Source organism: Vulpes vulpes, chromosome 1, assembly GCF_048418805.1.
Source record: "Vulpes vulpes isolate BD-2025 chromosome 1, VulVul3, whole genome shotgun sequence".
NCBI lineage: Eukaryota > Metazoa > Chordata > Mammalia > Carnivora > Canidae > Vulpes > Vulpes vulpes.
The window spans coordinates 191,737,544-191,760,248 of record NC_132780.1 but is presented as its reverse complement, the minus strand read 5'-3'; the positions used below and the strand labels follow the sequence as shown (position 1 = coordinate 191,760,248).

General features: G+C 37.8%; 1 pseudogene; it reads right to left on the bottom strand.

Moving 5' to 3' along the window:
- Nucleotides 1-1,226: 1,226 nt before the first annotated feature.
- On the bottom strand, nt 1,227-3,660 carry LOC112925115 (small ribosomal subunit protein uS2B-like; annotated as a pseudogene).
- Between the last annotated feature and the right edge of the window lie 19,045 nt (nt 3,661-22,705).

The following is a 22,705-nucleotide window of genomic DNA, read 5'->3' as shown; positions in this document are numbered from 1 at the left end:
ATTGATTGATTGATTGAGAGTCAGAGAAGGGGCAGGGAGAGAAGGAGAGAGAGACTCTCAAGCAGACTCCACACAGCGCAGAGCCTGACACTGGGCTCAATCCCATGACCCTGAGATCATGATCTGAGCCGAAATCGAGTCTGCTGCTCAGCCAATGGAGTCATCCAGGTACCACAATTTAGGACACATTTATAATTATTTTATGTAGATGATATAAAATATACAATGGGTTTTTAGGGCAACCCAGGTGGCTCAGTGGTTTAGCTCTGCCTTCAGCCCAGATGTATGTGTAGGTTTCTTTATGGGCTCTCTATCCAATAGAAGCAATATATGATTATCTTTACACTATTAATTGCATGTTTTTTGTGTATGTCCCTTATTAGGTTAGGATAGTTTTGTTTTATTTCTAAATTACTGAAAAAATTTTTTTTATCAGAAATGGGTGTTAAATTTACTAATTTTTTGTATGTGTATGTGTGTATCTCTTGAGAGGACTATGCAATATATCCTTTTTCTTCCAAGCTTTATTGAGGCATAATTGATACACAGAAAATTGCACATAATTCATATATGCAATTTGATGAGTTTAGACATATGTATACACTTGTGTTACCATCACTACAACCAAGGAAATAAACATATGCATCATTTCTAAAAGTTTTCTTATGTCTCATATTTTATTTTGTGGTAAGAACACTTAACATGAGATCTACCCTCTTAACAAATCCTTAAGTGTACAATACCTTATTGTTAATGCTACGTACCATGTTCTACAGCAGATCTCTGGAACTTACCCTTTTTGTATAACTGTAACTTCACACCAGTTGAGCAACTAGCCCTATCACCTTCTTGTAATCCTTCATTAAAGGGTGTTCATTTGCTGAATTTACACTAACTGAGTCTCCAACATTAAACAAACCTTGAATTCTTGAAATAACTTTGACTTGGTTTATTATCTTAATATTCTGTGAATTTTTTTCTTATAATATCTTCAGTATTGAATCAGGGTAATACTGATGTTAGAAATGAAAGGAATTCCACCCACTTTTATTTTCTAGGATTTATATAGAATTAGTATTATTTCGTCCTTAAATGCTTAGTAGAATTAACTATTAAAGCTGGACATAATCTTCATGGGGAGATTTTTTTAAACTACAAATTCAATGTCTTTAGTAGATATTCAGATGATTTATTTCCTTTTTCCTTTTTTTTTTCTTGAGTGAGCTTTAATAATTCCTGTCTTTGAAAAAATGATGTTCAAGTAAATTTAAAATGGGGGCAGGCTGAGCACTCCAGTCTTCAGTAGGGAACTGCTGAATAGACACAGAAGGCACCTGCATGCCTTCGTCCATTCACTTCGAAACTCCTCTTGGGTCACAGCCTTTTCAGCATTGGCCTGCTCTTACTTTGTAATCTCTTCAGGATCTCTGAAGTAGAAGTAGAGATCATCCATGACCTCCCATGAGTGTTTATGGTAAGTGGTGCCACAAATACACAGAACTTCCCTGGCCAGCAGCCCCCATATCAAACCCACGGAGTGAGCCCCCTTGTTTGCAAGGGTTGGCAATGTCCACACAGCACAGAGGACAGTCTGTGTTACACAGAGCGATGGCAGGTAGGTTAACATAAGATGCCACTGTGAGAGGCTGGTAGTCAGCTCTGGGATCAGTAACCACCAGAAGTCTTGGCTCCCAGAAGGCTGCCCGGATCTGGTTTAATGAAGGTTCCAGGAGTGAAGAAAACAGCAATAGGAGTGCCTCCAGGAGCAGCAGCGACAAACTTCAGCACAGCTTGCTGGCCACTGCTCCTGGATGATATGACACTGACATCATCTGGGTGTTTAATGGCAAGGCTGGCATGAGCTGCCAGCAGAAGCATCTTCCAGGTTCTCTTCAGATTTATGATATAGATACCATCATGCTTCCTTTTGTAGAGGTAGTGTTCCATTTGGAAGTCAAGGTTGGTACCATGTAAGTTGGTTCTTGCTGCAGGAAATTTGAGGACATCCTCCTCCCTCATTGCTAGGACATCAGGACTCTGGACATCGTGAAAGTTCCCCTTTAAGTTATGACAGGGGTGCAGAACAATGTTGTATGGACCTCTCTCTAGGTAGTAAGGAAAGTCTAGCTTTGATTTTATTCATGTTTTTATAGTGTATCTTTTCCCATTCATTAACTTTACTCTTATCTTTGTCTTAGTATTTATGGGTCTTATAGAGGGCATATAATTGGGTTTTGGTTTTTTATCTTACCTGCCTTTTAAGTTTGTTTAGGTCATGATATTTAGATGTAGTTATCAATATCACTGGATTTAAATTCAACATATTGCTATTTATTTTCCAGCAGTCCCATCTGCTTTTTGTTCTGATTTTAAAAAAAATTTTTCCCCTGACTTCTTTTAGGTTAAGTTAGTTTTTATTTAAATTCCATTTTATCTCCATTACTGGCTTGTTAGCTATACCACTTTGTTTTACTGTTTTGGTGGTTACTCCGGGGTTTATAATATACGTTTTTAAATTATTACTGTCTAGCTTCAACGCACATATAGTATAAGACTCATAACAGAAGGTTTCCATTTACCTACCACTGTGTTATCGTGAAAACATTTCACTTTTACATATATGGCTGACCCTTGACCAGTGCGAGGATTAGGGGCACTGACCCCCCTTCACAGTCCAAAATTCATGTATAACTTTTGCTCCCCCCAAGCTTAACTACTAAATCCTGTTGTTAGCAGGAAGCCTTACTGATGACATAAACAATCAATTAATACATAGTTTGTGTGCTGTATTATATACTATATTCTTACAATAAAGTAAGCTAGAGAAAAAAGTTATTAAAATCATAAAGAAAAGAAAATGCATTTACAGTACTATATTTATATTAAAAAAATCTGTATAAAAGTAGAACTCCACAGTTTAAACCCACGTTGTTCAAGGGTCAACTGTACTATAAACTTGAAAATTCATTATTATTTTTGCTTTAGTCAGTCAATGATCTGTAAAAGTAGTTTCAAACTAGGAAAGTATTTCTATTCATGTGTTTTTCATTTGCAGAGCTCTTCATTCATTTGTGTAGATCCAAATTATCATCTGACATAATTTCCTTTTGCCTAAAAAACTTTCTTCATTTTTGTAGAACAGTTCCTCTAGTAAAATTCTCTTTTAAATGGAGATGTAACTGAGATATAACATTGTATAAGCTTAAGGAATATAGCATAATGATTCAGTATTTATATACATTGCAAAATGATCACCACCATGGATCTGGTTAACATCATCATCTTGCGTAGTTACAGATTTGTTTTTCTTTTGGTAAGAACTTTTAAGATTTGCTCTCTTAGCAACCTCCAAATACACAAAACAGTATTATTAACTATAGTCACCATATCGTGCATTATGTCCCCATGACTTACTTATTTTATGACTGAAAGTCTGTATTTTTTCAGTACCTTCACCCATTCACCCACCTCCTACTCCTAACCACTGGCAAGCACCAATTTTTCTGTATCTATTAGCTTGGTTTTTTTGTTTGTTTTGTTTTTAGATTGTACATATAAATGAGATTATCTGATATTTGTCTTTGTCTATCTTACCATAATGCCCTCAATATTCATGCATGTTGTCAGAAAGGGCAAGATTTTCTTCTTAATATCAGCCATATTAATGGCTGATAGTATTTCATTGTAAACATATATAATACCACATTTTTAAAATCCATCTATCAATGAACACTTAAGATGCTTCCATATAAGTTAGTGATTTCATTTCCTTTGGATAAATATTTCCAAGTTGATTGTTGGATCATATGATAGTTCTATTTTTAATTTTTTGAAGAAATGCCATACTGTTTTCCATAGTGGCTACACAAATTTACATTCCTGCCAACAGTGCACATGGGTTTCCTTTTCTCCACATCCTCACCAACATTTGTTATTTCTTACCTTTTTGATCTCATTGTGGTTTTGATTTGCATTTCCCTGGTGATTAGTGATGTTGAGCACCTTTTCATGTACCTGCTGTTGACAACCTGTATGTCGTCTTTGGAAAATGTCTATTCAGACTCTCTGCCCATTTTTTAATCAGTTTTTTTTGGTTTTGTTTTGCTATTGAGCTATATGAGTTCCTTGTATACTTTAGATATTATTTTTTAAAATATTTTATTTATTTATTCATGAGAGACAGAGAGAAGCAGAGACATAGGCAGAGGGAGAAGCAGGCTCCCTGCAGGAAGCCCCATGCAGAAGTCAATCCCCGGACTCCAGGATCACACCCTGGGCTGAAGGCAGGCGCTAAACCACTGAGCCACCCAGGTGTCCTGACTTTAGATACTATTTATCAGATATATGATTTGTAAATATTTTCTCCCATTCAATAGGTTGACTTTTCATTTTGTTGATGGCTTCCTTTGATGTGCAGAAGCCATTTAGTTTGAGGTAGTCCACATATTTGTTTTTGCTTTTGTTGTCTTTGCTTTTGTTGTCAAATCCAAACAATCATTGCTAAGACCTGTGTCAAGGAGCTTACTGCCTGTTTTCCTCTTGAAGTTTTATGGTTTCAGGTCTTCTATTTAAGTCTTTAATCTATATTGAGTTATTTTTTGTGTTTGTTATGAGACAGTGGTCCAGTTTCATTCTTTTGCATGTGGCTGTCCAGTTTTCCCAACATCATTTATCCAAGAGATTGTCTTTTCATCATTGTATAGTCTTGCCTCCTTTGAATAAATTAATTGACCATATAGGTGTGGATTTATTTCTGGGCTTTTTATTCTGTTCTGTTGATCTACGTGTTTTTGTGCCAATACCATACTGTTGTAATTATTGTAGCTTTGTAATATAGTCTAAAGTCAGGAAGCATAATATCACCTTTGCTCTTCATATTTTTGTCATTGTTGTTGTTAGCTAATCATATTAATCGGTATCTTCAGATATATAAGTTGAAGTCTGGAGTACAAGTTCAGTAGGGAGAGAGTGACAAAGTATTATTTCCCTCATTCACTCCTTCATTCAGCAAATATATAGGAAATGCTTATGTGTAAATTTTTAGGTCCTGAGATACTCAAGTAAAAAAAGGCAGGAAATTCTCTACCTTCACACCACACTGGTTCTAGTCTGGGGAGATATACATACATACATACATACATACATACATACATAGAAAGAATTAATTTTAAAAATGGTTGCAAATGGTGGTAAGAGCTATAGAGAAAATGGGGAAAGGAGATTGCTACTTTATATAGATAGTGAAGGTCTCTTTGAAGAGGTGACATTTGAGCAGTGGTTTGAGCCAACTCATTCCTAGATGGTGGGAAAGACACAGAGCTGTAAAGATCTAAGCAGAAGGAAGTATCAAGGAGAACAGCCTTAGAGCAGAATGAACTTAACGTGCTTAAGGAATAACAAGTAAACCAGGGCAAGTGGAGAATAGTGAGTAAGAAGGAGAATAGAAGGCAATGAAGTGTGAGATGCAGCAGGGGCCAAAGCATGTAAGAGTTGGTAGTGCTGGCAAGGAGTTTGTGTTTTCATTCAAGTGAGAGGGATGCTATCGGGAGGGGGGCGGTTAGGTTTGGAGCAGGAGATTTATATTTTAAGAAGATTGCTCTGACTGTTGTATGACAGATAGATGCTAGGGTGGAAAGAATGGAAGGTGGGAGGTAGAGAGCTTTAGAATAGATCAATCCAGAAAACTAAAACTTTTTGCGTATAAAGTTAACAAGCATTTGAAAGAAGAAAAGGGGAGAAGATGCGTCAAGAAAAGGAAGACTGACCAATTAGTCAGAAGGTTGGAACTCCTGGGGAAAAGTATCTACTTTTAGTAAGACACTTTACTAGTAGTAAGATTCTAGGTGTCAGTATATCTGACACATTTTAAAACAAGGTGGTCCACTAGCCAATTTTAAGTTATTTGTGGTTCCAGGATGTAAGCTTCCTCTACTATTCCAAGCCTTATTCAAAACTTGCTGCACATATGGTACTGCACTGGTGGTATTTTGAAGACAGAAAGGAATCAAGTTGGTGTCCAGTATAAGACCACACAGTATAGGATAAGGAGGGCATACAGAATATGGCAAGATGCTTCACAAGATGAACTAATCCAATGGATCTGACAGTATAAAACCATCAGTGATGAATAAAAATGGAAATTCCTCCAAGATTCTCAGGAGGGATTTGTGTAAACATTGGCTTTCCCAGGACATAGGTGCTGGTGGTTTGAGCCAACTCATTTGAAGCCTGAAGGGCAGGATGACCTAGCTGATTCCAGGTCACACATTTAACTAAAGAACAAAGAGACAGTTTTATGGTGTGATTAGGTCAGTAGCATAAATCTTCAGGCTCATCTTTCCCAATCAGATGTTTTCCCAGCAGTTACTTCCATTAATAATTCATTTATGTATTCATTTGACAGTTATATACTCAGCACCTACTCTGTGCCAGATATTGTGTTGAGAGCTGAGGATATGGCACTAAACAGCGTATTAAACATAACAGCTATGCCATTTGGTAACTTGACCAAATGCCCTCAGAATGGCTAGACTTTGGCCCAGTGAGACACAAGGACACCCATGCTGGGGCATTTGGGGGAAAGAAGCTGCATCCCTCTTTTGTCTTGTCTCCTTTATGCGGGGAGCCATTAGCTGCTCGAAACAAACTTAGCTATTATCATTATTACTGCACATTATTTATCTTTTCTTTAGCTTTTTGATTTTTCGTACTATGTCTTATGTAAACCACATCTCTAAAATAATTTCCTTACATAGTCAGATCTTTTTTAATTGACTCTGATACAGCTTGCAATAACAAAATTTGGGGTGTATGATTAAATTATTTCCTGAAAAGATCAAAATCCGTTCTAGAATGAAGTATTTTTCTAAACATTTAAACAGAAAAAATAAAGACAATGTAACAGGCCCTTTGGAAAAATCGTCTGGCAGTATCAATCAAAGTTGAATAGATGCGTAATTTATAACCTAGGAATTTTACCCTCAGTATATACCCAGCAGATTTATATCTATATATACAGGTATGTAGCTATATACATATATAGATATAAGGACACTACAAGAATGTTCGTAATGGTGCTGCCCATTATAGCTAGAAACTGGGAGTAACACAAATGTCCATCAATAGTATAATGGACAAATGAATTGTGTGAATTTCAACCAATTAAAATATATAAAGCAATGAAAATGAATGGAGTACATGGGATAATATGACTGAATCTCACAAAGATAGTGTTCAGGGAAAGAAGCCAGATACAAAGGATACTATTTATATTGTTTCATTTACATAAAGCTGAAAACTGGCAAAGCTCTTTCATAGGGATGCAAGTCAGGAGACTGACTACCCGGGGGGGTTATAATGAGAAGGAAACAAGGGGGGAGTTTTGAGAACTGGACATGTTCTGTTTCTTAATTTGGGTGCTGGTGACAGGGATATGTTCACATTGTAAAAATTCATTGAGATGTATATTTAAGATTTATGTACTTATTTTTATGGATATTATGTTTGAATGAAAAGTTTTTTTTTAAAATTTCAGTTCGATTAACCACCATATAGTACCTCGTTAGTTTCAGATGTAGAGTTCAGTGATTTCATTAGTTGCCTATAACACCCAGTACTCATCATATCATATGCCGGTCACCCAGTTTACTTTGAAAAGTAGAGGTAAAATGCATTTTATTATTCTCATTGGAGTTCATAATTCATTATTTTGAAGTACTGTGGATTCTCAATGAATATTCGGTGATGATTGCTGTCATTTTAATTACAATTTTTCCTTTTATCATCCTCCTTGGGGGATAATTTTTCAGCAAATATATGTTAGAAATTCTTTAAAAAGAAAAAAAAAACCACTAATCAAGCAAAATGGTTTTAATCCAGCATTACATTTAACTATTATTTCAAAAAAGGATATGTATCACTGAACTCTCACACAGAAAGAATTTACAAGTTTTGTTGAGCTGGACATTTGTTTTTTTTTTTTTCAAAATTTAAATTTCAAGATTATATCCTTCAACATGACTCCTTTTTGCAACAGTTATCTATAAATATAGAAAATAGTTTTCTCTGAAATATTTCTTGAATCGGTTCTTTCATCTTATCTCAGCAAACCTTGCTCTGGGGCAGGTTCTAATGATCTCTTTCCTAGACTACTGCAACAGCCTGGTAACTTGTCACAACCTGACCCCAGTCGTGCTCCCTCAAAACAGTCCTTATATAACCTCCATAGCGACCCAACTTACCGCAATCTGATTATTATATTCCTTTCCTTCAAACCATCTTAGTTAATGGGAACTCCATCCTTAGAGTTCTCTGGCCGAACACTTTTATCTCATCCTTGACTCCTTATTTTTTATGTCAGAAAAATCCAAGTTAAATCTGTTTTCAGGGGCACCTGAGTGGCCAGTGGTTGAGTATCTGCCTTCTGCTCAGGTTGTGATCCCCAGGGTCCTGGCATCGAGTCTTGCATCATGCTCCATGCAGGAGCCTGCTTCTCCCTCTTCCTGTGTCTCTGCCTCTCTCTCTCTCTGTGTTTCTCATGAATAAATAGATAAAATCTCTTTTTAAAATCTGTTTTCAAAACATAATCCAAATCTGTCCATTTAATGTCACCAACATTACTACTATCTCTGTCATTTCTTGCATAGACTATTTATTGTAAAGTCCTGCAGACTAATCTCCTTGCTGCTATTCTTTTCTCCCTACAGTCTTTTCTTTTTTTTCTCCCTACAGTCTTGATGGAGCACCTTGATGGAGCATATCTGATGTAGCACCAGAGTGGCTGAAACACACACACAAACACAGACATCAGTTTATGGTACTTTTATGCCTCACGCTCCCCAGTGGCACCCACTTTCATTCAGAGAAAGATCTGAAGCCCTGTGTAGCCCTATAAGAACTTTGCCCCCTGTTAGCTCTCTAATTTTATCTCCTACATACTCTACTCTAGGCACAACGGTTTCTGTGGTGTTCTATGAACATACCAGGCACACTCATAACTTAGGTCTTTCACATTGGCTATTCCCTCTGCCTGGTATGCTCTTCCTCGGTTATTTATAAACCTCATTCCATTGCTTACTTCCAGGTTTTGCTCAAATGCCCCCTTTCTCATAAGACTTACCTGCACAGGCTGACTTACTCTGAAGACCTGTTGGATGATGACAGAAGAAAAACCAGAAGACTGGGGAGGGAAAGAAAGACATGGTTTCTGCTTTGAGGGAATTAGAGTATCTTGAGCATTGCAGATCATAAATAGATAATTGCAATGCAATATAATAAATGATGTGAAAGAATTAAAAATATAATTCTAAGTTTAGAAGAAAGACCAGAGTAGGACATAAATATTTGAAAGTAAATTGCATGCAGAATTTACTGGGAATTTATAGGAATTCAGAGAATGGGAAGAGGAGAGGACTGAAGATAGAACATGAGGGAACAGTCAAAAATATAATTGAAAATTCAGGCAAAAATCTTATTCTGGAAGCCATTGCATATAGACTTTCAAGAAGAAGGGGGGTGATATAGGTATTAAAGGTATTAAAGTTGGTAATTAGCTCACTAATGACCTTGATGTGTAACATTTCAAGGGAGTATTAAAGAAATTAAGCAGTTGGCAGTGGATTAGGCTCTGCAGGAGGTTATAGAAATGAAATCAGTAGGTGTAATCTATATAAACAATTCTTTCAAGAAATTTGTCAAGAAGGAAATTGGAATAATTAAGGGGGAATTTAATCTTTACACAGGCAATGGTATAAAGGGAAGAAAGTTGGAGAAAATTTCTATGTGATTGAAGGGGAGTTCTCGATCCTTAAAGGAAATACCCTAGGGTTATAGGATGCTAGGATAGCTGGAGAAAAACTGGCCAATGAGAAGGTAGATAGTTATGCCTCAGGAAAATGAAACCAGCCGTGCTGTGTAGGAAACATACGATTGGATGACTCTATCCAACCCCCATCTTGAATTGTACAAAGGAAAAATAAGAATAAAAAATGATTATATTTAGGGATCCAAGAGATATTTTCAGACTATATCTTATAATCAACATAATATCAGTAACTGGGAATAGCATTCCTTTTGGATGTGGCCAGTATTGGGAGAGGACATAAGTTCCATTTTCCAGAACGGAAACTTTAGGAACTTTAATCATAACAACTCTTTGGCTTTATTTGCCAAATTGAAGATTTCTAATTTTTAAAAATAGATCTTAATTTAGAACCCACTACAGTTCCATCATAATTTAAATTTTATTTTTTTGAGTGTTCGCTCATACTTTCATCTATATTGAGGTGTGGTGACATAGCTACTTTACTGCAAGACCATAATTATAGTTTCTCTAATATTTGAATATACCATTTAAGGAGGCCCAGCATTTTTTGTCTTTTTATCTACCATAGCATTGATGCCTCTGAGAATAGTTAACAAGGCTACTGAAGGTCTCTCCCAGGTAGAAATTGATACATCAGAATCATCACTGCAGTGATGAAATGACTCTTTTTTTTTTTTTAAGATTTTATTTATTTATTCATGAGAGATACACGGAGAGAGAGAGAGAGGCAGAGACACAGGCAGAGGGAGAAGCAGGCTCCATGCAGGGAGCCCGATGTGGGACTCGATCCCAGGTCTCCAGGATCACACCCTGGGCAGAAGGCAAGTGCTAAACAGCTGAGCCACACAGAGATACCCCCCCCCCCCTTTTTTGGTGTGTGTGCGTGCGTGTGTGTGTGTGTGTGTGTGTGTGATGAAGTGATTCTTAAATTGAACTGATTTCAGATACTTTCTTTACCCTACCTACTTCCTGCCCTTTAAGACTTGTGTTAACTTGGTTTGAACAGGAGCTCAATTTGGTTTAATTTGCAGAACTCACAAAATTTGTGTTCAAAGTGTGTCTAATAATATTAGTGGAAGAGGGGAAGCAAATTACACTCAAACTTCCTTTTGAATTTTTCAGCCATGACCTTAGAAATCATGGAGAAAACCATAACACTGAATATTACTTGTCATTATATGTTATTACATGTGATTACAGGACATTTATTATTTTATATGGTGTGTAATGATTAATGAGATTTCTCTCTATAAAATTAGAAAGCAGACCTGTGTTTTTGAATTCCATCCTTGTGTTTGGTACTGTTTTCATACCATATTTCATTTAATAAGTACATTGAAAACATGGACTCAAGTTAGGAATTAGAAGGCAGACTCTCAGATTTTTAATTTAACCCCTAACTATTAAATCTAGAAACAAGACCATGAAAACAAAACCCTTAAAGATGAAGATGTATATAATAAAAATATCTCTCTTTTGCATATTATCTATTCCAGGAATGGATTTTAGCACTGCTCCACTGTTGATGGCCTTGTTAGCTAATACTTTATAGCTCCACCATGGTAGTGATAGAAGGACCTTCCAAGAACACTGCCATGTGCTGCTGCATAATGAGGGCCCTGTTGACCTGATGGCTGCATCTGTGTGGGATCAATACAAGAGGATTCTCTCTGTAGGTTAAGTTGGATGAGGCAGCCCCAAGTGTTAGAGAACAGATGGATGTGATTCCTGCTGGTGCACAATTGTCTTACTGGACAAAGAGAAATTGCCACTAGATGATGATAAGAGTGACAGATTCTGTGGTTCAGGAAGTGGGTGAAAGAATCGAGTGGCATGCGTAGGCTGCCTCAGCTCCATGTAGCTCCAGGACTCCAGTGATGGAAGACTCCTTGGGGAAGCTGGTGCTATTGTGGTGAGTAAACATCCATAGGATCCTTTCATGAAAAATCTCACTTTCCAGCTTGTTATGGATTGAGTTGTGTCACATACCAACCATTGCCCCCAATCATATGTTGAAGTCCTAAACCTCAGCACCTCAGAATGTGACCTTTAAGTCTTTATCCTATCTATAAAGATAGTGTCTTACAGAAGTAATCAAGTTCAAGAGAGGTCATTAGGGTAGGTTCTAATGCAATATGACTGGTAACCTTATAAAAAGAGGAAATTTGGACATAGAAATACTGTAGAGGGAAGACCATGTGAAAAGAGAAAGAAGACAGCTACTGATAAGCCAAGGAGAAAGGCCTGAAACAGGTCCTCCCTCACAGCCCTTAGAAGGACCAATCCTACTCACATTCTGATTTCTGACTTCTAGCCTCCAGAACTATGAGACAATACATTTCTGTTCTTTAAGTCACCCAGTCTGTGATAATTTGTTATAGCAGCTAATACACAGTTATCCTGACATTTTGTTTCTTTAATTCCTTCCATTCAGCCCTCTTGTTCCCTGGTTTACCAGCTATAGAGCTTCCCCTCACGTCATTTCTAGTTTCATGACTACTGGAAAACTTGTTCTTCCTCTCAAGGCTTCATCTCAAATTGTTTCTGTGCTAGGGATCTACGCTTTGGCCCCTAAAGATCTCTACTTCTGCAACTTAATATCTAAGACGTAGAATCCTTTTTCTTCAGCATTTTGTGCTCACATCTCTTTAAACAGTGGATGTGAGTCAATTGAAGTGACTAAATGAGAAGACTCAGGGGTGAGGATGTGAAAGAAAATACCAGGGGAAAAAAAAACCCTGAAACTTTAATTAATATTTCAAAAACATTACCATGCTATTTGTATGTAGATACAGATTAATCAATACAGTTGCCCCAGAATGGGCCTGTAGTCCCTGCCCCCATACCAGTGTCTCTTTAACCTCAGAGAAGAAAAGTGAAACAAGAAAGTAGAAGGATTGAAAGTTAAAGAAATGACCAAGTGAGAAAGACTTGGATGTTTTCAGTATAAGCCTTGTCAGCCTATGACAGCATCACCCCTGTAGGCAGGGAAATAATCTTCAGTATCTCACTTCACACTCTCTGGGGGTTTCCAGTGTACTGCCAAGGGATGTCAGCCTTGTGGGTCTAGGAGTGAAGTGTTTACATGATAGAATAGAAAAGATCGAGATGAGTCCCTCTTAACCTCCTTAGAGAATAGTCACAAATGGAAAGGGAATCAAGAGAACCAGGAATTACGCTCAGTTGTAAAGTATTTAATGCAGTGACTCACGGTGAGCACTCAATAAATGTCAGTTGGTATTATTATTACCATATTTCACTAACTCTGAGATGCACTTTAAAATTTTTTTCTTAACTATTTTAAAGCAATACCAGATATTATGTCATTTCACCTGAAAATACATCACTTTAAAGTTGTTTTTTAAAAAAATATTAATCACTCATGGAGATTTTTTAAAAAATATTAATCACTCATGGAGATTTTCTGGTTGCTTTAATTTTTCAACTTTTTTGGGGAACCCTGGGTGGCGCAGTGGTTTGGCGCCTGCCTTTGGCCCAGGGCACGATCCTGGAGACCCAAGATCGAGTCCCACGTCGGGCTCCCGGTGCATGGAGCCTGCTTCTCCCTCTGCCTGTGTCTCTGCCTCTCTCTCTCTCTCTCTCTGTGACTATCATAAATAAATAAAAATTAAAAAAAATTTTTTTCAATTTTTTCAATCATAAAAGAACTTCTAGACCCTTCACCACGTGTATCCATATACTCACCATCTGCACCATATACCCAGCCCCTTGCCTGTCACTGTTAACAAATTCACCGTGACGCCCTCAAATGCAGTGCCCTCACTTTTGCTTTAGTTCCCATTTCCTCTTGCCCAAAGGATATCACTCTAGAAATTCTTCATTTTTCTTCTCTTGCATAATTCCCCTTCCATTGAATCATTCCATCAGCAAACATGCGTGCTCTTCTATCTTAAATTTTAAACTCTCTTGGCCATACTTTCCCTTCATTTTTCCTTCCAATTAGGGCTCATTTCTTCTTCCCTTCGCAGTAAAATTCCTTGGAAGAGTTATAAAGCATACTCCTTTTCCCCTAGCACTTTTAACAGTTTGGAAATCAGAGCATCCATGAAATGAAAACTCACAATCACTTACATGAGCCTAGCAATGGTTAGTGAAGAACAGAGCAAACTTATAGCTGCTTCTGCTGGCCTTGTCATGAGTTTGGGAAGCTCTAGTTGAGCAACACTGGTTCAGAAAACAGGCTATGGGGTCTGACTGGATTTCAATCCTAGTTCTTCTAGTTATTAGCTGTGTGATCACGGACAGGATTTATTTTTCACTTTCTAAGTGTTAGTTTTATCCAACTACAAAGTAGGGGAATAGTACCATTACCTATGTGTTAAATTTGTGGTGTGAAATAAATCAGGTAATATATGTTAAGTGCTTAGCAAAGTGCCTGTCACATGGTACTCAATAGAGTAGCTTTCATCCTCACCATCATATGTCATCTTATGTGCACATATAAACATATGTACAATGATTCATGGTGGACCATACCAGAATGACCATATAAAAGGTTTATTCACATTATATAACAGGAAGGACAACATTTTACTCTTTGCCCCATCCTCTCTTGGTGGAAAATACCTGCCATTCAGTTGCAACACAGTCATAGTGTTATCAACCTAGCAAGGAACACTATAATATTGTAAAATGCAAAATCTTTTCATGGTCTTCAACAATCTATTGAAAATTAAAATGTAATTAGTGGGGCAAAACAATGGTTTGCATCTTTTAATTACCATTCTATTTTTTGACAGAATGTTTTAATTATTGTTTTCTTTTCTCTTCTGTTTCTATTGATTTGTTGCCAATTTAATTGTGCCACTAGGACCTCCCAGTTCTCAGTGAGTTTGCCTTGGGGGATTCTGCTGTTCCATTGTTTTAAAGTAAACCAGATCTCTAAATACCTACAAAACAAAATCAGAATTTGAAGCCATCATTTTAAAATGAGGGGAAACTAGGAGGAATAAATAATAAAGCATAAAATTCAAGATATAAAGGGAAATTTACAAGAGAGAGGCGTAGTTACTGACTTTAGATCTAGAAGAATGATTATTATTAATAAATGTGCTACAGACTTATCTATTTAAGGCATGAATGCAGAGGAGAAATAAAATAACAGATTTTAAAACCTTTTTGTTTGGCTCACAAGCCAAATTATTTCTCCAAATCATATTCGGTGAGTTGTATTCTGATGAGTATAGCCTACAGATAGGTGACCATTGTGAAGTTAGTGAAGTCTATCCATTAATGAATTACTATTTTCTATTGATTCTTAGTTTATTGAAATTTTCCAGGTGGCTTTAAAGTACAAATTTAGTGAAAGAATTTTAAAACGGCAGTAAAAGATAAAGAAGACATAGGTTAATGTTTGTTTTTAGGATCAATTGGCCTAGTAAGCAAAGAAACAAGGTGTTCAAATAGTGAATGGCCTGGAAACAACACAATGCATGATGATGGCATTGTCTAGACTTGGATTTGGGTCTTGGGTCCACCACCATGTAGACCTTGAGTAAATTACTTGACTTTCTGAATCTTTATTTTGCCATCTGAAAAATGAGGACAGTGTCAGAACCTACTTTATAGGGTTCATGTGAAAAATTAAATGAGATAATGCATATAAAGCATATGGTTAGGGTCCCCAGTCCATGTTGGTATAATAGTAATCATAAAACTAAGATTCACTGCAAAGCCTCTTTAGTCAGTATATATATAAATGCCTCCTTCTGAAGGAAGCAAAAAAACAAATGTCCAGAGTATTACAGAGTGATCTGGCTGGGACCATTAGCTGGATTTGATATCTCTTTGTCTAAATGTGTTCTCTTATTCCACTCATGGAATGGAATAAATGGCATCCTAGAGCCACTGCAATGGCTAAGCATTGGATATCACCATGGAGCAGGTCCAGTGTCATACCAATAGCATATGGTTTTTGAGAAATTTAGCTTGATTAAGGATCTTGTAACAATGCTGTGATATAGAGGTTTTCAAATTTTTTCCATCATAACCCTTAGTAAGACATCATGATTTGTCACATATACACATAATACACACGACTGAAACAGAAGTTTTGTAAAATAATACTTACTCCTATGAGTTATCCTTTGATACCTTGCTCCTGTCCTATCCCATTTTATTTTACTTTTTTTTTTTTTAAGTATTTGGTTTCACCAAATTGGTTTTATCCCTTACTGAAGGATCTTAGCATAGTTTGAAAAATGTGCTGTAATGAATACTGTTCTCTACCAGTATCCCAGAATCATTTTTGCTTTCTTCACTCATTTTTCAAGACCTTTGTAACTTTATCTCTAGGTGAAGTAGATGCTGTTACATAATAAAAGGATCTTACTGGCAGGAAGGAGTTTCTAACCTGGATGAAAATGTTTGTCGTGTGTAGGATTTTAGGGGCATGCTGAGATAGAATAGGAGCATAGAATTTGAAAGCAGCGAGCGAGGGTTCGTTTAGAGTTGAGATCAGGCCATAACACCTTGCTGTTCCCCCACAGGGTTTCGAAATATCTCGGACGCCTACTTGTGCTTCCACTTCCTGAGCATAGTCACTGACATGAAACACCTTTAGATGACTGATCTGGGGCTTTTCATTTACTCCTTTAGCCCCTTTGAGTCTGGATAGCCTCTATTACTGCTCCTTGTGGTGTTCTATAAAGGTTTCTTGATGAGGAGGAGAAGGAGGGGCCGGAATCTGCTCATTATCAGCAGCACCTCATGGCCAGAGCTGTTGAAACATGCAAGGCAAGTAAGTCTGAATGATCTCCAGAGCTGAGAGGTATAATACCGATAGGGCAACTTGGGAAGCTGGTGACAGGGCAACAAGCTCAGTGCACCTTTTGTGTTATGATGGTCAGGACCCAGACAAGCACGTGCCTCTGCTAACTAGTCAACCTCAGCAGAGAAAATTAAGTGTCATAATGCCATGGGGCACTTTTGAACAACCTGTCTCTTCAGTTAAATTATAAATTCCTGAAAGTGGGAATAATATGTTATTTTTTTATTGATATATTTTTGCATTCTTCTCTAGAGGCATGCACATTGCTCACAATCAGTACGGATTGAATGAACAATATGCTATGGCTGCTGCATTTTCCAGGTTTGCTATTTAATTTGTTTACCCTGCAATATAAAATGCGACTTCCCCCCCCACCCCGAGATTGGATTCATTAAGTTAGATTTAAGAAATTTCAGAGAGAAATGGAGAACCGACAGCTTGTGAACATGCACAATTAGTTGGTTATCCATAGTAATAAGGATGTCTGAAGTCTTTCTGATGACATGAATAGAATGTGTGAAACTTGTAAGATTCAAATAATTCATAAACCTCTAAATATCTTGGCAATTTCATTTTCAAAATTACAGAAGTGATGAGAGAAACGTATGATGAGTTGAGCAAATTCTCTGCCAGATTTTCTTTTTTCTTTACAGTCCTGAAGTGATTACAATAGAAGAATGGATTAGGATGCAAGCTGCCCATTTTGTCTCAGTTGTTTCAATATTTGAATGGTTTTCAAAAAGGACCAGTTTGCAAATGTAGTTGGGGAGGGGGACGTAAACTTGCCCCTGAGCTGAAACTTGATACACCTAGTTGTAATAAAGATCACGTTTTATGATAGAGTTACCATAAATACGTGAGCCACAGGGGTTCTCATGAAAGCACCAGGGAATGAAGACGTGACTGCTGGAACAGGTCTTCAGGTTTTATTTTCCTCGTTTGGTGGAGTCCACTTATCTCTAATGATTCTTTAAATAAAAGGGAAGGGCCATTTTCATTTAGTTTCCTTCAAGCTAGAGAAAAAAAATGTAAAGCTTTGAAAAAAGACCTCTAGTCTGTAGGCACTAAAAGCAAAACAAAAGCAGACAGCAGCTGGATTTTCATAAGGACAATGGTGACCATACCACCCAACAAATTGGTGACCTCACCAGTCACAGAGGTGCAACACACACTAGAGAAGATGGATCAGGGCACCTGGGTGGCTCAGTGGTTGAGCGTCTGCCTTTGGCTCAGGGCGTGATCCTGGGGTTCTGGGATCAAGTCCTACATCAGGCTCCCTGCAGGGCGCCTGCTTCTCCCTCTGCCTGTGTCTCTGAATCTCTCTCTGTGTCTCTCATGAATAAATAAATAAAATCTTTATAAAAAAAAAAAAAAGGAAAAAGAAATGATGGAACAGCTAGGGCTGCCGGGCAGGTGAAAGGTAAAATTGTATTTACAACACAAATGTTGTCGAGTGCCCTGTGGTTTGAAGAGTGATTCAGAAGAGCTTAGATGAAAGACAAAGTGGCCATTTGATTGCTGACAAACTGGAACCTGAGATCCTTGGGACCTTGGAGCTTGCCCAGTGGTTCACTTTGGCATTTTAGTGCATAGGTGAGAGTATGTGTATGAAGTTTGGCTACCAGGAGGGATTCCAAGAATTTGTTCATCCATCAAACATAAACCAAGAACAACCTACGGGGATTATATTCATTGTATTGATGAAGAAATGCGGAAGCCCAGAGCCCTTCTGGATCCTGAAATGCCTCAAGCTTGGAGCACTCTTCTTTCCCAGCTCCCCCTCCCAATTCCCTCGTTCTCCAGTTTATTCCCTCCCAAGTCTGCAGACCACCCCCAACTGCAACTCGTGGTTCAGTTTGTAGCTAAAAATGTGACTTCCACAGAAAAGCCTCCTACCTCCGCACCCCCAATTTGTCTGGATTCTTCTTGTACACTATGTCATTCTTCTCCTTCCCGACACTTCACATCACCACAAATAAATGACTGTCTATGTTTAAAGCCTGCCTTCCCTGCTGGGGGAAGAAAGCACCATGAAGGCAAGGACAGGCCTGTCCTATTCACTGGACCTGAACAGTGCCAGTCTCAGGGCAAGAAGAAGACATTTTGAGAAACTTCCATGCCCCCACCCCCACCCAGATTGTGTCACTAAAGCTAAAACAGTATACATGTATGTGGAAATTAACAGCCATTTTTGGATTTTTCAGTTTTCTGATTGTAAAATTCTGGACACAGAGCTGTTGCTTTGCTGAATGTCTATGCAGGGACCGGTCTTTTTACCAAGGAATCTGATCTGTCATGTGGTAATTTGTCCAAATTCACATAACAAGTCAGTGGGAGAGCTGGGATTCCAACTCACGTCTGACTGATTTTCAAGTTGGCGACTTTCCATCAATCACACCAAGCAGGAGGAGAATGAAGGAAAGGAGGGCAGAGGCCGGGGAGCCGACACATGGTTTCTGCCTCAGTGGGACTGTTTTGTGTGCCTAATGCTGTAATTGTGCACCACGAAGTTTGCCTCCTTTGTAATCACTCATTCATTCATTCATTCATTCACTCATATAGTTGATGTTGACTGAGCATTCAAGAGGTCCCAGGGACTGGGAATACAGAAGCAGGGAAACTCCAGCTCACAGCTCAAGATCCAGTGGGGGTGACTCCAAGCAGACAGATGGCCATCTAACACGGTCACTGCTGTTGCTGGCGTAAGAACAAAGTCCAAAAGAAACACAGTTCCAGTATTCTGGGTGTCCACTGGTAATAACACTTATTTGAGAGTAGTAACTCTTTACTTTAGAATAATTATAGTTTCCCTTGAGACAAAAAAGGAAGATAGCTTATAGCATTAGTGAGATATCCCTTGAATGTACTCAATCTGAGAAATGCCACACACACACTGCATGGCAACGTGGAGATTCTTGTATTAGGAAGAATTTTTATTATGAAAAGTCCTATAGCACGAAGAGAAACCGTAAGCAGATTCTATGTTAAGATAAAGATTTTTCTCTTTCTTTCTACCCAATTTTGCATTGACATGTGAACATTTTGCCACTGCTTTGATTTAAAACATCATGACACATGCAAAACCAAAATTTTCTCCTGCCTCTTATTTGCCAAGGAATGATTTAAAATACATTCCCTGACCTACCCTCCCAATCCTGCCCTCTCTACTGCAATCCCCATGTCAGCTGATGGCATTTTCATCCTTTCAGTTACTTGAGGATCTTTAGCTCCTTTTTTTTTTTTCAAGCACTTCTTTCCATATGACAGAAAATCTCATTTGCCACACTAAAAATATCATACCCCACATCTGATCATTTCTTCCTACCTTGGTACATGATACCATCATCTCTTACTTGGACATAAGAGCCTCCTAATTGACCTCTCTGCTTCTACCTTTCCCATGCACTCACCTTCTCCACACAGCAGCCAGAGTGATCCTTCTCAAACTCTCACTTCACTCAGAGTAAAAGACAAAGGATCTGCATTGGCCAATGAAGCCCCAAAGGATCATTCCTGTCACCTCGCTGACCTCAGCTCCAACTTATCTCCTTCACTCTGCCTTTTTTTTTCCCCCTCCAGGGGACTTTTGACAATGTCTGGAGACAATTTTTGTTGTTAGAACTAGGATTGGGGTGTGTACTACTGGCATCTAGTGGGTAGAGGCCAAGGAGGCTTTTAACCATCCTACAGCCCTCACCACAAGTTAACTAGCCCATAATGTCAAGAGTACGGAGGTTGAGAAACTGGAGTATCCACATGTCTAATCACCTCCTTCAGGTCTGGGCTTAAACATCACTTTTTTCAATGAGGCTATTCCCAATCCCCCTAGTTAAACGTATTGCCAATGCACTCCCAATCTCTGTATCGTCCTTGACATTTTCCTTTTCATAACACATCGCCCATAGCAAGCATACTGTATGATTTATTTTTGTTTATTGTTTATCTTCTATCTGGCCAGCTGGGTCATAAACTTCATGAGGGCAGGTATGTCTGTGGACCTTGTTTACTAGGCCAAAAGAGTGGCTGACAATAGTAAGCCCTCAATGTATTTCATTGTAAAAATAAATTTAACGCGCATGCATGAAAGACTTGTAGTGACTTTGGTAAGGTGTGACTCTTTGATCCTCACCTGCCACTCAATATCCTCCTTAGGGGTTCTTTAAAAGGAAATAATCATCTTGTCAAAACTAGTAGTTTTGCATCATCTGTTGAGGGATAATTTGAAATTCTGGGTTGGAGGGTTTTCTTCTGTAATTTATATTTGCCTTTGAAATAATTAAAATAATATTACCAAGAAGCTCTGGGCTGTTTTCCTCCAGGTATAAATGAAAGATGTGCATTCAGGCGATTTCCTTTCTTTGTACTTGGTATGACTGCCAGGCAGTATTTATTTAACAATTTCAAAATTTATCAGCTTTCTTTGACTAAATGATGCTAAGAAATGTCCAGTAGAGGATATTTATTGTCTTTTAGACTCCAAAATAAAGAGAAGGATAGATCCTTTATCTTACCAATGCTATTTTGTAGGGATTAATACATATTTTAGTGTTTTGTCCTCTTCAGCTCGAAATGTCTCCAGACATAATGAATTAGTTATTACCTCTCAAAATTCAGTACCTATGATTCCCAGTGGGTTTTTATAGTGGTATACATTTCAATTATTATTTTTTCACTCAGTGGTGATTTTGCTTTTATTGGAAGATGATTTTTACATGTCATTTGAATATACATTTTTGGTACATGGGAATCTCTCTAGCCTGTTCCTTCTTCAAGAGCAAAATTTTCTCTGGAGGGAGAAGGACTAGTTTGAAAAGTTTCAAAAAATAGTGTTTATTCTCACAATCTTACAAATGTTTGCCTTCATAACTCATAATTCCCTTCCTCCCAGTCTGTTTTCATTCACACTTAAGTTGTTCATTACACAAGGAGTCTGGGAGTCCAGTACAAGGACGCTGCACATTTTCAAGTAAATTGCAGGTTTTGTGATGATACAAATTTGTTGTTCGGGCACACACTCTGGTTCTTTTCCCTTCTTGCAAACATGTAATATTGATTTGCTGTTTAAAGGTTGTTTGTTCTGTATGTCTTTCTTAAACCTAATGAACACAAATATGGGGATCGTTGTTTTCTTTGTTCTAATGGCACAGTAAGGTTGGTTGCAACACAAGGGAGGGAAGCTGGCCGACAGCTTTTTACTTTTAAGCACGACTTTCAAAATAAATCTTCAGGCAAATGCTTTGGAGACATCTCAACAAATGCCCTGTGATCTTTAGCTGGACTGTCAAGCTATTTTTTCCCCCTTTCTCTCCCCCTCCTAAACATCAGTAGCTTTACTGCTTTTCTGTAAAACAAACAGAGCCAATGTGGGGGGGGGGGCAGTCAGTAATTACATCTGATTTCCATTATGATTTCTGTTTTCTGTGCTAAACAAAGAAACTGACACCAAGACAAAAATCTCTTCTTACTTTTGTAAGATTGAGTATGTCTAAATGAATGAATAGTTGATGTCTTTATAGGGCTCCCCATACATTCCAGAAGATAAATGTGGACCGTTTTAATCTTATGAATTAATTTCTTGACTTTTATCCTCTTTCACTTATAAAGTAAATTTCTTCAACCAGGATTGGTAAGAAAACAGGTATTTCAAACATCAAAATGATTTTTAAAATTGCATTATCTTGAAATCAAAAGGTCTGGGAAGGAAATCCCAGACTTCCTAGGGCTGATTTTATTTGCAGAAAAAATATAGCTAGAGTCTTGCATGGGTGATGAGGAAGTGGATCATTAGAATGTACATGCATCGTGTAGACATGCCAATGCCATCCTTGAATTGATAGTAGCTAGTATTTTCGTAGGTTGTCTCTTAGAGGACAAGCTATTCATTTGACATATGCTCTCAAATATTTTTACATCTTTCATACAATAGTGACATGAGTATGTTGTTAATATATTTGTGATATAATACCCCATATATGTGCACTTAGAACAACTCTGGAGTTCCTGCATGTTTAATTTTTCTGAAATAAACTGCAAATTCGATCCTGAAAAGTATCATTCCACAACAGCAGAAAGACATAAAACAGTAAGTCATC